The 17,260-nt window shown below is 36.2% G+C and overlaps 1 protein-coding gene across 3 annotated transcripts in view; it reads left to right on the top strand.

Annotated features, from left to right (window-relative positions):
- LOC108974343 (furin-like protease 1) overlaps positions 1-17,260 on the top strand; it is a 240,956-nt gene that overhangs the window by 96,010 nt on the left and 127,686 nt on the right. The window contains exon 1 of one of the 3 annotated variants that reach the window (XM_018942097.1): positions 367-395. The exons of the other annotated variants lie outside the window; for them this stretch is intronic. The gene's annotated coding sequence lies outside the window, so the exon portion shown is untranslated. Of the gene's footprint in view, positions 1-366; positions 396-17,260 lie in introns of those variants that run through there. 3 annotated transcript variants of the gene reach the window in all.

The raw sequence follows: 17,260 nt of genomic DNA, 5'->3' as shown, positions 1-17,260 counted from the left end.
GCTGTGATAGTTTTGCGGCGCTGAGCCTCAACATGTCATTTTCTGTTTCATGTATTGTTATTGACTCAGCAGGTTACTCGTTATAATCATGAAAATACATGGTAAGAACTATCAAAGTGATGAGGCAAAATTTATTTATATTATTATTTGTAGCTCTATACCACAGTGAAGTTAACATTTCCTTTCAAAAGCGAAGTTTGGTTTACAGTTGCCTTCTATTGCGAAAAGTGAGCCCTCATTGCCCCCTCTAGATTAGACTGCGATAGCTGATCTCGTGAACTGCGGTAAATCCAACTCAAAACTAATTTTTATTATTTTTATATATTGATGACTATTTCTTTTATAAAATCAATTTTTTCGTTACAGGTAAAACTTCATGAAAGTTGAGCGCTGAGGTAAGACAGTATTGAAATTGAACTTGTTGATTTCAGTAGACTCTTATCATGCAGCAACTTTTCCCAAAAAAGAGTTTCTCACAAGTAACCACATTCTAGTCAAATATTTCTTTCTACAAGACGACCTTCAGTAATCAATAGCAAATGGTCGGAGGAACCCTAAGCTTATGCTGTATTTAGTATAAATAGTATATATTTTAAAGCGGTATGAATAAAAATTTATTTAAAGCTATTCGTTTTTTATGGAATAAAACCAGGGGTGAGGAGAGACATTTTTTTCAAAAAGGGTATGTCATCGAGGACGGACAAACAGCTATTTGCCCTAACATGAACAAACGACGAGCGATAAACACCAGCACGAACGATAGTACAAACTGCTGGTTCGACTCCTGGAAGTAGTTTGGCTGTATTCAATCGTTGATTTTACCCACTTTGACCCACAGTAAGCGCTTTTGCACAAAGTCATTTGGATTGCGGTCGTGCCCTCCCGTTAGCATGAGCAAGGAGCATACCACTTAAACATTAACACCGGAGCCCAGTCTGAAGCAATACATTTACCTACATAAAACTTCCATTATTGTTAAACTCATTCTTATTTAATCAAATAGTATGCAGCTTCTTTTCGAAAAACGTCAAGATTTTGGTTCAGTCTGCAAAGGCATTTGTTCATTTTTGTCTCGTAAATGCTGATTCAACATATCAAAAGTGTATTTTTTTACGTTTTAAGATATATAGCGGGTTGGTGTGTCTCCCACCATGTCAACTTTTAAAATATATGTATATCGAATCATTAGATTTCAATTAAGGTTTCGATTAAGATTCCAATTGCGATACTCTTGTGTGTAGTTGTTTCGAATCTTGAATAATGATTTTCCTACAGAAATTTTCTATAGAATTTTCCACATTCCTACAACAATAGACTTCGAGCTGCAATCCCTTTCTTGCTTTTTTTTGCTGTAAAACACTCGCGTGTAATTCCGCTTTTCCATTTCACTGCAGAAGCCATTGGACTTCATGTTGATGAGTTTGCTCTGCTGATGAAAATTGTTCGAGTGTAGGCAAATATGCCCAGCTTCCCGCGCCAACCGCGCTAACTAGTCGCTCGCAGTTCATTGAGGAGGGATGTGGCGGTGTAAATAAGCGGGCATTGGCGCACAAATGTGCTTGGGAATTTGATTTCAAGTGACACTGCACACATGGTGAAACTTTTACTTTCTTCCCCCTTCCCTCTTCCTCACAGTAGCTGAAATGTGAGCTGAGAATACAAATATTCATCACGAATATGTAATATATATGTGTGCGCGCGCGTATGTGTGTGTGGAATGTAAGTGAGTTTTTCCCATTCAAATAAGTTTGCGTCAATATGCTAACGGAAGTATAATTAACGCATTCTCGTGAATCGAAATAGTTTTTCTCATAATAAATTTCAACTTCAATTGGAATGCACAAACACGCACACATTCATGCTTGCATGTGAGAACTCTCAAACGAAATCTAAATTAAAAACTTCCATGCTCACATATACATACTCCCAGATGTGAAATGAGTGTAAAATTTTTTGCAAACTTTTTAAAGTGCCGCGTATGTCAAGCCAAATGTAATAAAATGTTGTTCTTGCTTCAGCAGTAGTGTAGGGGAAAGTTTAATGGAAATTAGTACATAGTAAGGCTGATTCGAAAATTTTGCCAAATGGTTGCGCTTAAAACTATTACTTTTTGTATTCGCTGTATTTTTTTTTTGTTTTTTTTTGGAAAGAAGTAGTTTTGTACGCCTACTTGATTCCCGTCCATATTTAAATAATTGTGTTCCGCTAACGAATTTCGACATAAAACTTTCTCCAAGGGAGGATATCTGAACTAAGACGACCCCAGTGCACAGAAAATCAAAAGTCATGACGGATCAGTTTGACGATTGCTAAATTGAAGCTGCGTGAAGCACGGCAGCGTAATATCTAGATATCACTGTCACGACCAAACCCCGAAATTACTTTAATTTTACCTTTCTGAAAAATGTTGAAGAGGGGTATAAGAAATGGGTCGAATGCCTGGGTATCAAATATTTTTAAACTAGACGAAAAGATTTTTTATGTTCTCTGACAAAGGTATTATTTGTAGACATTTCTGTGGTGAATAAATAAATAACATAAATTTATTTCAGCATTTTGAGACACTTAACTAGTCCTTAGTGCGGCGGAAATTATGAAATAACTTTGAAAAAGTAAAAAAATAATTCCATACCGAGTTTCGGGGGACCTCTTTTGCTTTTTTTGAGGTGTTTTATAAATTTTTTTTGGTTTACCTGCAAAATCCGAAGATTTTGGCTCTACTAAAATAGACTGAGCGTTTGATTACCTCTTGATTAAAAGATGTTGGCTCAAAACAGTGACATCATAACTTGTAAATTTTAAGAAATTGCGTAATCATCTAAATATCAAAGAGTCATAATGCCGAGACAAAATCTCTTTAAGAAACATTTACCTCACTATGTTTTCCATGAAACTGCAAACTTTAATTAGAGTAAATAATAAAGGATAATTGTAATACTGCACAACATGAAATACTCGTGGCGAATCTGCAACACTTCGCATTGTAACTCTGTACTTGTTTTTGTTGTTGTTTCCGTTGCTATCGGAGCTTAGCTATTGTAATCGTCATCATTTACCAACACTTATCACAATTTTATCCACACCAGATCCGCTTACTTTTACCAATAATCGCCTGAGCATTGTGAACGAAACGAATAGATGTGACGCGAAGAGAGCAACAACAACGCAATGCTGTGAAAATGCAAAAGCAAGCAAATGTGTTGGATTTAACTTGCGCTAAGCGCTGGTAAATTGGTAATCATAAAAATATATGTATGTGTGTGAAATTGTACAACGTCGTTAATATGTTTTTGCTTTTGATACAACCATATTCAAAAATTGTAAATGAATTAAGTTGCGTCGCAGTGCGAAAATATTCAGCTGCTGCTTTTCAGTTATATAATGTGATGGTGGTGTTGTTGCTTTTTTTAGCGTTTCCGTTACCGTTTCTGTTACTCAATTTCAAATTGTTATTGGGTTAATTCAATCAAGCCGCAATCGCAATCGCAAAGGCATCGGATTCTGCTTGCACGCTTTAGCCCCTTCCCTCACACACCTCCTCCGGTATACTTGCCATCACTCACACCCATACATTCGAAGAGACCCGTATTGGTGTTCGAGGCCGTTGCCGGCTTCATTAGCGATGATACCGGCCAGCGGCAAATGATGTCGATTGCTGCCAATAGCTGTTGCTGATTGCACTAAGTAGCAGCATAGCATTTGCATTTGTATACATACTTGTGTGTGTGTGTGCGAAATTTTTGCTGAATAAAGTCCTCCATTTTCACTTACTGTTGCTGCTGACAATGAAATACTCGAAGCGCATCGATTTTACAGCGGATTTGTGTAAGTGTACGTTGCCTATTTGTTGTTGTTGGTGCTATTGCGCTATAACTGATGGCGATAAAGGGTTTTGCACAGAGCGCTAAATGGCTACGAGCAGCTAGTTAGATTCGTTCTCATTTCACGATTTCCTTTTGCGAGTATATTGACGAGCATTGCTTCCTAGTAGTGGAGCGCACACACACACATACATAAACTAATTTGCTATGGCGAATTCGCTTAACACAACAACAACAACGACCCATACACACACATATACAAGTTACAGAATTAATTCAAACTCAGCAAGTTTCCAGCTTAACAAGGTTCTGCACTTCGAAAATTTTCATAATCCTCCGGTCATTCGATTTGTATTAATTATTGCATACAATTAGGAGCATTTCTTTCGATTCGACCTTGCTGCTTGGCCTTTAGTGTATACTAAGAGGTTTCATTGACGGTAAGCACACGTAATTAATAAACAATACTTCTTCAAACATGAGTAGCTATTGAAATAATAATTCGAGTTAAAAGTTTTTCAATGGCCAATTCAGGATGTCGGCTAATAAAGAAAATATTAAAACCTTAAAGATTTTAGCATTAGAGCAATTTTTTTTGGTTTGGAAGTAAAAAAATCCTTTTATGAGGAGTTTATTCTTATGACTATTTTTGGCAGCTATTTTGAGTCTGCAATTTGCATTAAACACAAATACTAAATATGCTAGCCCAATTCGGACATATATAAATGAATTATCTAAAAAAATTCAAAAGCGAATCTAATCATATGTAATTAATGCTGCTATATGATAATTCCATGATATTTTTATTCAATAAGTAATACATAGAAATCGGATATAAATGTGGTATAGCATATAGATTATGTACTTTTACATGATTATCTTATTTTTAGGCGCTGAGGCAATAATTTCAGTATTGGACTTTATTCGAGCTAATTGTGTAATACGCAATCGTTATTTATTCATATTACACTTGTTTGTTTAGATATTTCCGCTCATGCTCCTATTTGTATGCTTTATTTTTACATACCACATATTTTTTTATTAAGCTTACGCCACCAAACCGGGAATTCCAATCATTATAAACAAGAATAATTATGCCGATACCACAAGAGCAACAACAATAGCGAATATATTGAACAATATATAAAGCTCTGTGCAGACATTGTTTCATAATTAATCTACCACAACACGCAAAACACGTTTCGGAAGTGATTTGTGCAACAAATGATGTTGCCGCTGCCGACCCATAAGTAATACAGTGCTGCTATTACATAATAACAATTCATATGTTATTGCATTTGCATGCATGATTTGATTGCTTTTGCGTGCCACAAACAAAAGAGTTTGAGCGAATGCCTGGGAGGGGGGAGGGGCTAATGTGTGCCAATAACTTGTTGAAAGTCGCATATAAATTAACGCTAACTCAAATTGTGTTCAGCACACCACTGAGTCACTTACCAATGTGGGGAAACATGCTGCCACTCCCCAAGCGCACGCGTCGAGCAACGCCGACATGTGTTGCAACAGAGAGGAAAATTAATTTTTTGGAAGCATGTGCCGGTGGAGTGGAGTGGAAGCCTGCCGTGAAGCACTCGCATTTTACTGGGTGTGTGTGTCCCTGTGGTGTTATTAGCTTATTTGCATCACGTTATAGCCCAATTAAGCTAATTTGTATACAAGTGTGTTGCATAAAAGCGTGATGTTGCAAGTGCAGTCGCTGCGCTTTGAAAGGGTGGATGGAAGTGCTGCCTGCGATGCGTGTGTGAAATACAAGAAGTGTCGGCAATTTCTACGTGCAATGTAATTACGTAGCTTTTGTTGCACATGTACCTGTTGTGCCTTGCTGCACCCCAACTGAATCGGTGTATGCTGCACTAACTAGGGCGCAATTGATGCCGCAAATTGTAGCTTGATGTTTCACATAAAGAACGGCTCGTTGTATGACTGATTGCATCCAACAGGTGTGTTTGCCACTTCCCACAGGCATTTCGTATATATTTCTGTGTCTGCGTGTACGTATTTGTATATTCACTTAATATGGCACACATGTGCAAGTGTTTTGGAAAGGTAACTGAGGATCTGAATTTCTTTTTGTATGTGCCTTCGCATATATGTAAATTTGTATGAATGAATGTATGCACATATACATATATATATGTTAATGTTTAGAAGTCATTGACACCGTTTCCCTTCCACTTATAAAGAATATTTTTTAAATATAATATGATATGCTTCTCATTTCCAGCTAAATCCTTTGAAAGCAATGAACGCCTGTGCATATGCAACAAATATAAAAATATGATTGTTTTACCTATACCCAACTGTTACTACTCCTATCAAATAGCCTATTTTAAAATGTTACATACTCCATAATATTGTGTAAATAAAAGTATAAAAAACCGCAATTAAAAAATTCGATATTTTTAATTTTGTATACCAAAATTTTAAAAAGTAATTATATCCTGAATAGTTTATATCCATTCACATAAAGATTATTTTCCATAAGCGTGCTCCCATAAATGCTTTCTCAGGACCCCGAAAATTGTCTCCAAGTTTAAGAGCGAATTGACTTCTGTAATAATGTTTATAATATTACAAATATTGGGTAGTCAAAAAAGTATTTTCGTATTTTGTGAATAGACGCCGTTGCAGATGTTTCGTGCTACCAATCACATTGTGTCATACCATATAGTGTTGAGAAGGTGAGATTTTAAGCTTCAGCCAAGCAAATTAAATTCGGGGAAATTGAAAAACAGTCACAGCTGTTCAAAAATGAGTGAAAGTAATGAAGAAATTCGCTATATTTTGAAATGTTTATATAAAAAGGGAAGAATTCCACGCAATCCTCTAATGGAATTTGTGAAGCTTACGGAGGCGATGCTGTATCAATTCGTGTTGCACAGCAATGATTCGCTCGGTTCCGTTCTGGAAATTTACACGATGGAATAATGTCTCTAGCGGAAAAACGGCAAAAAGTGATCAACAAAAGTGGAACATATAATATTTGTAAATTTTATTTATTAGTAAAAAAAAAAAAAAAAAAAATAAGTTAAAATTTGATTAGAAATACGGAAATAATTTTACAACGACCAATATTAGTGCGAAAATCGTTATAAACGATAAAGAGATGCATGCAAATGAGGATCCCAAAAGGCGGGACCCCAAATTACAACACTACTAACCTTGCTGCGAACAAATTCAGAAATTCATTCAAAATGTTTGCTCTTGTTGTGCTTGTTGTTGTACTCGTAATTATTAATATTGCACTGTTGACATTCATGCCTGTCAATTGACTGTGAACACTTAATACGCCGCGCGTAATACTTCATATATGAATACACACCGTTCTGGGGAGCTCTGAAATGACACGTGTATATCCGTTGCTCGCTGTCGCCCTGCGCCTTCTACCTTCGCTGTATTGCCACTGTTAGCACGCATGCACTTGTGGCGGCAATAAAATTTTATTTGCCCATACTTGTAGTGAAATGTGTAAAGGAGTCTATTTAACGTTTTGCCGGTTTATTGGGTGCGGAAATGCTAATGCCTCGTGATGTGAGTGCGCTCAGCCGGTTTGACTTGAATGACGTGTTATTTGTTGTTGTGGTTAGCGGATTGAAGATGGAGGCGGCGTCACGTTAAAATATCCCAAACTTTCAAAATTAATATATTTAGGGTGTATTGCAAATCATACGTCGTTCACAATGGTTAAAATTTTGGCGAATCTATTCTTCTGAGGTTTGTGTGAAAGCTTAAGGTATATCTCCAAAAACTGATTTCAGAGGGGAGGTTTTCCACAAGTAAGTCGACTATTAAGTGCTTCCTCTGTCCCCATATCACTTTTCATTAGCATTGCGTTGCAGAATTTTAGGCGCATATACGAACATATTATATTTATATGTTGTCATTGCTTATTTTTAGTAAAATGCGTTTATATTATATATAATTTAATATACTGATTTCTATCAATTATTACTCTGACATTTTTGCTGTAATTTCCAGTAGAAACGGAATTGCCAAAGGAAGTCTATTATTTGTAGTATTTCATCAATTACATAAGGTATTTTCCACTTATGTTTGCATTCCGGTGGCTCCGGCATTTATTTGGTGTTGAAAATCATTGCTTTCATTTGATTTGCTGCTTTCCGCAGTAAATTCTGAAATGCAATATTTGCTGCATACTTTTAAGCATTGCTGCCGTGCATGTACGCAAATGTATTTCAATTGGAGTTTCAATGCGAACGACCAGAATTCGTTTAATTTACATAAGACAAGCACGTTATTCATTAGGCAGAGTTGCAAAATTCCAAGGTTCTCATACACATTAGTATAGCATGCGTTGTAAGCAGAACCTGAAATTATGCAATGTCATTCGTACAAAATTCAACGACGGTCAATATTTGATTAAATTTATAATTAAATGGTGCTTGTCTTGTTGACTGCCAAGTCTATTGGGCAATGCTTTTACGGAGAATTCAATTTCATTTTCCAAAAGTTACCTTCCTGCTCAGTCAGCTGTCAAAATTGAGTCTCGAAACTCAACGCAAACGCATGTGACATTCGATAAGAATTTAATTTCCTACGGATTTTGTTTGCCATGATTGCCATTTGATTATGACAATCGGCTACACGCACATACTCATATAAGTATGACTACATTCTGAATTTACCGTTGACCGTTCAGTCGATTTCTCCATTACATAAGCTAAGAGCTGGTGTGCCCGTATGAATGCATGCGTTCTACTAAAGTGCAAACAAGTCAATTTCGACCTTCACCAAACCCCCCACGACCCAAGGTCATCAGTGTGCTATCCTCAACCATTCATCTGATATTTCCCCTTTCACTCATTTTGAAACCGCCTGGGTTTATTGATTGTAGGTATGTGTGATCGATATGCGGAACCACGGTGTGGTGTGGGATGTGGTGTGTTTTGTGGTAAATCACACCATCGACTCCCCAACCTGTTGCTTGTTCGGCTGTCCATTTTGTGCTCAACACGTTGCCGTTAATTCGCCGAATGTTGGCAAGGAAACTCAAATATCTAGTGCTCCGATGACTGGCTTGTGCGGTTCTCTGTCGTTGATAATGTTCTAATCGCGCTTTAATTCAATTCCTACATTTAATTATTTTAAAATATTAATTCCAACTTTGATGAAAGGGTAATGTATTTTAATAAATTAAAAAATTTATTGTGAGTTGAGTGCTTGAAACTCTCTTTTTTTATTTATTAGTGCTACTTAACAGCACTTTTTATTGCCATTAAAACTCAAGTAATTGATGACCTTTAAAATTACGGTAATACACCCATTGATTTACTTTTAATCTTCGACGAACTAAAACCTACGAGATTAGTCGGAGTATATTTGTCTTACGCGCCTAATTAATCGTGGATTGGATTAAAGCCGCACAACCACTTCCCTGGAAATGAAAAAACTTTGGCATTATAACTACAAAAAGTGACTAAGAAATAATTATGTTATTGTGCCAAAGAAAGAGACAATCGCTCTATCTCACAACTTGCGCAAATGAGTTGTCCAAATATAACTTTTCTTTGACAAATTAATCACACTCTTATTAGCAATAGGATTCGCGACTTTTCCTTAATTTCATTCATGTCTAAATTTATCTCAAAGCCGGTTCATTGGGTCAGTATTTTTGCAAATATCGGAGTTTGCGACACGTTTTGCATCTCCTTTTGCCCACTCCACCTCTAAAGTGTTCGTCTGTCGTTGTTCATTAAATTTCATTTGCTTGCATTCGAATAAAAACACTAGAGTGTATTCAATCACACATGTGCATGCAATGCGATTAAAGTAACCTGACATTTTGATAACGGTTGACAAGCCGAATAAGATGGATGGCAAATGTGACTAGGTGCGCTAGTAAGAGGAAGTATTAGCAAATGTTGTGTGTAACTTTATTAGGTATTAAGCGACATATGTTGGCATCAAATACATTATTCTATTGCCGACATGTTATTCATTCCAACACTCTACAGTTGATTTGTGGAATGTAATGTTTAGAACTCGACAGTGCACCAAACTATGCGCAACATTTTAGTGTACTTAAATGGAACTGCTTCCTATCGCATAATTATTTAACGTTTATGTTTACTAAAACAAACACAATCACAAAGCCTACAATTAGGCAGACTGTTATATTAATTATAATTTTAGCGTAGACTTGTACCCAAAGTAAACACATAAACTCTGACAAATGCATTCTGCAGAATAATTATTCAGTGGAAACATCATTAATGTAGTCTTCGCTTATTTTCTAATAGAGTTATAAGAATAAAATACTCTGACAATTACTAATGCCTTCAACTGCAAAGGTAACATAGATTCTAGCGATAATTGGTTCAAATATTCTTATTGTAAATTATAACAGGTGAGATGCTTATGTTTATCAAAATTATTTGAATAAACCCTAAATGTAAGCAATTATTTTTATTTGGAGAACAAAACAGTTACTACAATGAGGCGTATTGTCAAGTTTAATAAAAACCTGTCAAAGGTGAATAACTTGGCTCCACGAAATGCCAAGAAAAGCTTCATTGATTTTATAAAATAATTCGATGAAGAATACGAAATAAGAAAGTACTTCATGCTATATAAAATAACAATACCAAAAATGAACAAAAGTGTTATTACAACAATCTCTTAGTAAATTTTATTTGGTAGTGACTTGCTTACTTTAGTCAAGCAAAGCTTATGCAATTCCTATTATCAAAACTAAAATGTTTTGCATTACCTTTCTTGTACATCTGTTAAAATATTTGCTTACTTATTTCAATATTGTTTGCCTTACCAATTTGGAATATTGATTGCAGAGTGCCAACTTACAATAAGGCTTCCAACCACAGTTTTTTGATTGACAGAGTTAACTAGAACAGAATGAAGTGTAGGTATTACTTACACATGCGAAGTGTTGTTGTAGGTAATGCTCATGAAAACCAAAGCTGAGACGATAAAAATTTAAATATTATGTCAGAGATAAGTGTGTGTTATGTAACGTCCAAACAGACTGCCAAAATTTAAAAGCATTTAAATATTTACAATAAAAAACAGCAACAAATTCTCATCAATTACATGATGTAGAGAGAGGCTGGCAGTGGGATTGGAGGTGTGACGCTGAGTATGAATGTTGCCACAGAGATAAGCGATTGAGTGCCAGGGGTGTGAGGCGATATTGGACGGAAACGAATATGGCTGCGTATGAATGTGTGTGGGTGCGTTTGGAAGCCACCGTTAGAATGTGAATAAGCTTCAGTGCGTGTGTGTTTGAGTGTGCAACGTTGTTTGCTATCGTCTGTCATTCACGTCACAGCACGGTAGCTGCTCAACAATCCCCTCGCAACACTGATGGATTGAGCGATTGATGTGTCGGAATGATAGCTGCTTGTCGGGATTCAATTACACATACACATTCCGACATAACTGCATACCGACAAATATATGCAAACATTTCCGTTTTGGTGTGTGTGTGAGCATGTGGCAGCTGTTTTGTGGCCTTTTTGGCTTTGTATACTTACGCAAATGCCTGAATGCTTCGACGCGCCCGCACTGAGTTAACTAAATGCTAAAAGCCCGACACCCACATTGGTATGGTATAAGGGTGTACAAAGTATATAGTGTATGCCGAGATAAGAATATGCAAATGTAAAATCCATTTTTTTCGAAAAACCCGTCGGATTGGTTGTCAGTCAGACAGATACTGATGGCAAGCATGGTTAGAAAAATATTTATCCTTTGCTTTCGGTCTGCCAATTGGCCAATGCGGTCGAGTGGCCACAAAGCATTACTTTCGAAGGAAGTATGTGCACAAAAAGCGCTCTAAATTCTTAAAATTATGGCTTTGTTTCATCGCAATGCTTTTGTTAAAGATTTATACTTTTTGGTTTTGTTTTTTTATTTTAGTTTATTTTTATTAGTCGGTCCACATAATTTTTACAAATTTCCTTAAGTAATGTTCTTTAAATACTGCACTTGAATCGCTTCTAATTAAAGAAATGTAAAAAGCAATATTATTTTAAATCATAAATATTATTTTCTGTTTCAGGAGCCTTAAGCGCCGCAGGCACATCGTACAATTTATATTCGCATAAATTACACGCCTATCACAAGAGTCATTGTATTCATGTCTACGTGTGTACACAGTTGTCACGGCTATCACAAGAGTCCTTATATTCATATGTATATGTGTATGCAGTTGTCTAGGCATTTGGGTTTAACTTAAAATCTACTTTTATTTTATGGCTCTTTCTGCCTTTTAATTTATATTGTGTCTTGTGTTTGAATGTTTTCAACTATCTGTGCAGTTTTTTGCAAAAGGGAGGTTTATTCCTGCCAGCATCTCCATGGCAGCCATAATAACCGCAAGCTAAACGATAAAAGCTGTAGATAATTTAATTTGCTTTCTAAAAACTTTGAATATGACATTTTCTGCTAAAACATGGTAATACTGAAGGGTTTGGTGTGCTTAACCTTGTATTACATAAATAAAGCAAAATATATTGTATAATTAAAATTTTTAAACTTAGTTCAGGACACTAGTTTCATATATTTTTATAATATTTTTAAAATCAGTGAATTGGCGCACTTTTTAAAATCAGATATTATTTGTTTGCATAAACAAAAACAACGGTAAATTTGCAGCGCTTGATCCAATAGTAGTCTCGCCTTCTGGCAATAAAATGTTACTAAAGCTTATTATATATGTAAGTAAATCGGATATGGTCGCAGTCATTCAATCACACACTGCCATACACACTTATGATGTTACTGTTATATTCCGCTTACGTATACAATTCAATAAGCTGCTGATGCACGCAAATAAAGTTTGAATAATGGCGAACGATGCCAGGATAACCAACAGTATCGGCTCCGACAACTAGAACGGAGGCGATAAGGATAAAAAAAAGAACGAATACAACAGCTAAACAGTAGCCAGGCATACGGCGATTCACTTTGAGGCTCGGTAATATATACATATGTATATGTAGAAGCAGACGAGCACAATGCGCCAGACAGTCGCTGAGGCATGAATTGTTGGCGCGATTTTTGCTTTAATGTTGTCATCTTTGGCAAGCGCCCAGCCAATTGTACATGCTTGTAATGGAATGTTAAACGCAAAATTATATGCCGACCCTTGCTATTTCGGAATTTGAAGACACTTATATTCGTTGCAATATTTCGGTACTCTAAGGAAGTTTTAGAATTTTGTGTTAGAAAGTGTTTATTGAAAGGACTTTCTTCAAGATGCCACTTAGTGGGCTTTTATATCCTTGAATCCCGTGACCTTAATCACTGAAACCTCTATCACGAACTACTTCATGAAATTGCGCTTATTCAACACAACGTCACAAGTTTTTGGATGCTTTGATACAAATGTCAGTGTATAAAAAATGTGCTGGCATCGCCCGGTATTACTCATACGCCCTGTCTTTCCAATTGGTGTATTTCTACTTATAAGCAAATATACAGCTATTTATTTCCATTTCTGTCGCAACATGTTTCCACACTTGTACACAAGATTAACATTTTATTTTACAACAATTCCAGTCGAGTACACTCACACTAACACAAATGAACAAATTTACTGTCTGGAATCATTTGAATTGCTTCCAAATGACAATAATTGTTATACCGAACAAGTGTAGATTCTTGTTACATATTAATGTACTAGTATGTGTTAATAATATTGTTCGCATTTATTCTACACTCATATTCGCAGTAAGTAAACGAACGTCAGTGTTGCATTTCGTTGCCGATTTTCAGCATTCTGTTTGTTTGTTTGTTAAATTATATGTTCTATTTGATATTTTGTTTACCCCAGCTCCTAAGCATCAGACAATTTTCTCCTGGCTTTGTAAAATATATGCAAGGCCTCGATGTTGAACCTACTCTAAAGTTTATTTGAAAACATGACTTTGATGAAGGTATATGAGTTCTGAAGATATGGGAAGAGGATGAGGAAGACCTCCACTCCGTTGGAAGGACCAGGTGGAGAAGGACCTGGCTTCGCTTGGAATATCCAATTGCCGGCACGTAGCGAAAGGAAGAAACGACTGGCGCGCTGTTGTTAACTCGGCTATAATCGCGTAAGCAGTGTCTATGCCAGTAAAGAGGAAGAAGGAACTATTTGCATATTGCGGTGTCCTTTAGAAATACTTGCATCTAAAACATGTTAGTTTGCACTAGTTTTTGCTTCTTCAAAATCACTTTCACCGCTATTTTTACTTGTTCGTTTTGTTTTATTTCCCAATTCCTTCTTTTTTCACTTCAAATATTTTATTTTCACGCTTTTGGCTTGTTTACTTACTTTCTCGTTCAATGAGCTTATATGTAAGTACAAGAATTCATTGACAAAGTGTAAAAAAGTCTGCGCATTCTCTACGCAAACTGCAACACTTGCCCGCCCTTTCCGTGTTTATGCAAGAATCGATTTTTTCCAATTTTTCTTATGCGCATCTCCGACATCATTTCATCTTTGATCTGCTAATGCTTAATTTTGGCGGGTTTTTCAAGTTGCTTCAATTCACCTTATTTTATTACGATGTCATTTTTTACACTTTTAAATTTACCTTTTTCTAGTTAAATTTTGTTTGTTTCCTTTCAATATTTCTTTCTATTGTTTACTTTTACGATATTTTTGTGTCTTTAGCGTTGAAAGATTCTCTGCACTAACTGAAACTATGCTGTTTTTGCGGAGCGCCAAACCTCCATAATCAGCACACCACTTGCACCTCCATAACTCATTCCATCGCAGAGTCTCCGCCTTTTTCTGGTAGTCTTCGCTACTTACCGGTGTCCTGTCTGTCGCGATACAGCGGTTGGGTAAACAAGTTGAAAAGTTGAACATCCTCACATGTTGCTCTTGTGCGCCCATATATACTTTATTGTTGTTGGCGCAGTCCCATCTACCTCCTTGAACGCCCTATTGGCCATTTATCTGTGCTTTCAACTCTTCCTGCCCACTTATCATTGAAAGACTTTTACTTTTATATGCCCTTTGTCGCTCATCTGGCGCCCACTTATCTTACGCCTCTGTTGGTTTCATTTATTCTTGTTGTTTTTCTTTCAATTACTTAAAGTGCAGTAATATTTACGCGCGCCGTTCATACATTCTTTTAATGTTTTGTACCACTTTCGAGCCGGACCCCCGCCATTTGTTTGATTGTCTGTAGCAGCCATTTTGATTAGTTCTGTCAGCAAGATATTTGTCATTCCACTTGTTCATGCGTCGACTTGTTTCTTCGCGCTGATTCCTTTACAACTGGGGCGTTTTCCGCTTTGGCTTTATCACGAGTATTCACGGAGGCCTCACTGCCACACTCCCACTTGCAAATTCATACGTTGGCTGATTACAATTTCGTTCACTTCACTCGCTTGTTTTCACATCATTAGACGTCGCCATTTCTCGGCCTTCTGGATTTCATGCTGACTTGTGTGCGTGTCGTTTGTATGTGGTGCTGCCAGACTATTACCCAACACTTATGAGAATTTATTTGCTTGTTTATTAGTTACGTCTGCGATTTCCCACCTCCTTCCTTTGTGTGTGTACCGTGTTTGTTTGCTTTGCGTGTTAATGCCTTCGTGTTCGTGTTGCTCTCAATATTCACATTCTTGAGTGGTGGGGCGTGTCTTTCGGTGTGAATTTCGCCAAAACTGGGCTTTTAGCATATTTATTAAGTGCTTCCCTTGCAGCCTTGCTTCAATTGGGCATAAAATTAGGTGAAGGGCAACATACATTGTACATATGTGTGTGTGTGTGTGTTGATGTGGCCTTTTTATTTATGTCTGTTATTAGAATTCAGGTGAATGTTCCAACGACATATTTATTAAGTACCGTTAAGTGCTGCGTGAAATTGCCATAATAGTGGAGGTGTTGCATTTTGCTCGGCCATTAAGCTCAGATATGTTTATTTAACACTTTAAGGAATTCGTTTTTTTGTTTTTTAAGACATAAAAGTGTGGAAAAAATATTCAATTTAGTAAGAGTAAAAGAGACAAAACTGTGTATTGGAATGCAAAAAGCACTTTCTTTACATATTGGGTAGTCGAAATAGTCCTTTCGTAATTTTAATCAAACATTTTGGTCGACCACTTTTTACCATTTTTCCGTTGGAGATATCATTCCATCAGTGTGAAACAAAAATTTTAAAACAAAGCGAATTACTTCATTATTTTTATTAATTTTTGAACAGCTGTAACTTTTCAACTTCCCCGAATTGAATTTTTTTTTGGTTAGATGAAGCTTAAAATGACACACTGTGATTGGTAGCACTGCAACGACATCTATTGACAAAATACGAAAAGACTTTTCCGACTACCCAATATTTTATATATATAAATTTAGTTAAAAGTTTATTTTGTTGTTAATTATTGCACTAAAAGTTGAAAGTTCAACCAATTCATTAGAGGGTAGACTTAAGCGGAGTTTGCTTTAATAACCCTTTTGATATTTGAACAGGGTATATAAAATTTGCTAAAACGTTTTTTTATACTCTGTAAAAACCGTCGGGAACTCTTCTATATATAAAATATTTTATATAAATGATAAATGCACTTTGCTGAAACACTTCCATACGTACTCATACTTATAGAAACTTGGATAGTTCATTTTGATTATAAAATGTTTTTTCTGTTCGAAATCGTGCCATTGCCTGACATTTGTTCCCTATTGACCTTACGGTCAGAAATTTAAACCTTGTATTCTCTTCTCACCACCACTGTGAAATATTTTTTCTCGCCCTCACCCAGGCCACAATAATGCTGTCCACACCTGTATACGCACACAAATTTAGTTCGCCTTAGTTACTCACCAGATTATGGTCAGCAACCAATGCAGTCACCTCTTGACTCCGCAACTTTGGTTAAGGTGTTCATCTATCATAATGAATAACGAGAATTCAAAGGTAATCAATTAGGTGTTAACTGCTTAGCAACAACAAGTGCACGCAGAACAAATTAATTAAACAGCACCTAATCGTTTTCGGCCAGAGTTGCCACATTACCTTAAATTCATTGTGAGTCCAAGTATGAATAAATAATGCTAAATTTCAAGGCAATTTCACTAGTATATGTGAATATCTATGTTGGCAGGGATATTTGATACAAATATTCCCCAAATTTTCATATTCCAAAAATAATAGATAATAAATAAAATAAATAAAGAAAAGCGACTAATCAACTAATTTCGTAAAAAGTTTGCCAATCTAAAAATGGTTAATTTTGATTCAAAAATGTCATCTGGGAACACCAACGACATCCCAGAGAACTGTTGTTGTAGTTAACTGTCCATGACCTATACTGTACATATGTATGTAAATACCTGTATGCGTAAGCCGTCGTTTGTGCAACGTCAAGGTGGCTGGAGAACTATGCGGTTTGCTTATACATACATACATACCTACATAAGTGGGCGCGTGTGTCAGTTG

This window comes from Bactrocera latifrons, unplaced genomic scaffold, assembly GCF_001853355.1.
Source record: "Bactrocera latifrons isolate USDA-ARS-PBARC rearing strain unplaced genomic scaffold, ASM185335v1 scaffold_55, whole genome shotgun sequence".
Taxonomy (NCBI): domain Eukaryota; kingdom Metazoa; phylum Arthropoda; class Insecta; order Diptera; family Tephritidae; genus Bactrocera; species Bactrocera latifrons.
The sequence above is the reverse complement of the archived record's forward strand: the minus strand, read 5'-3'. Positions and strand labels throughout refer to the sequence as shown.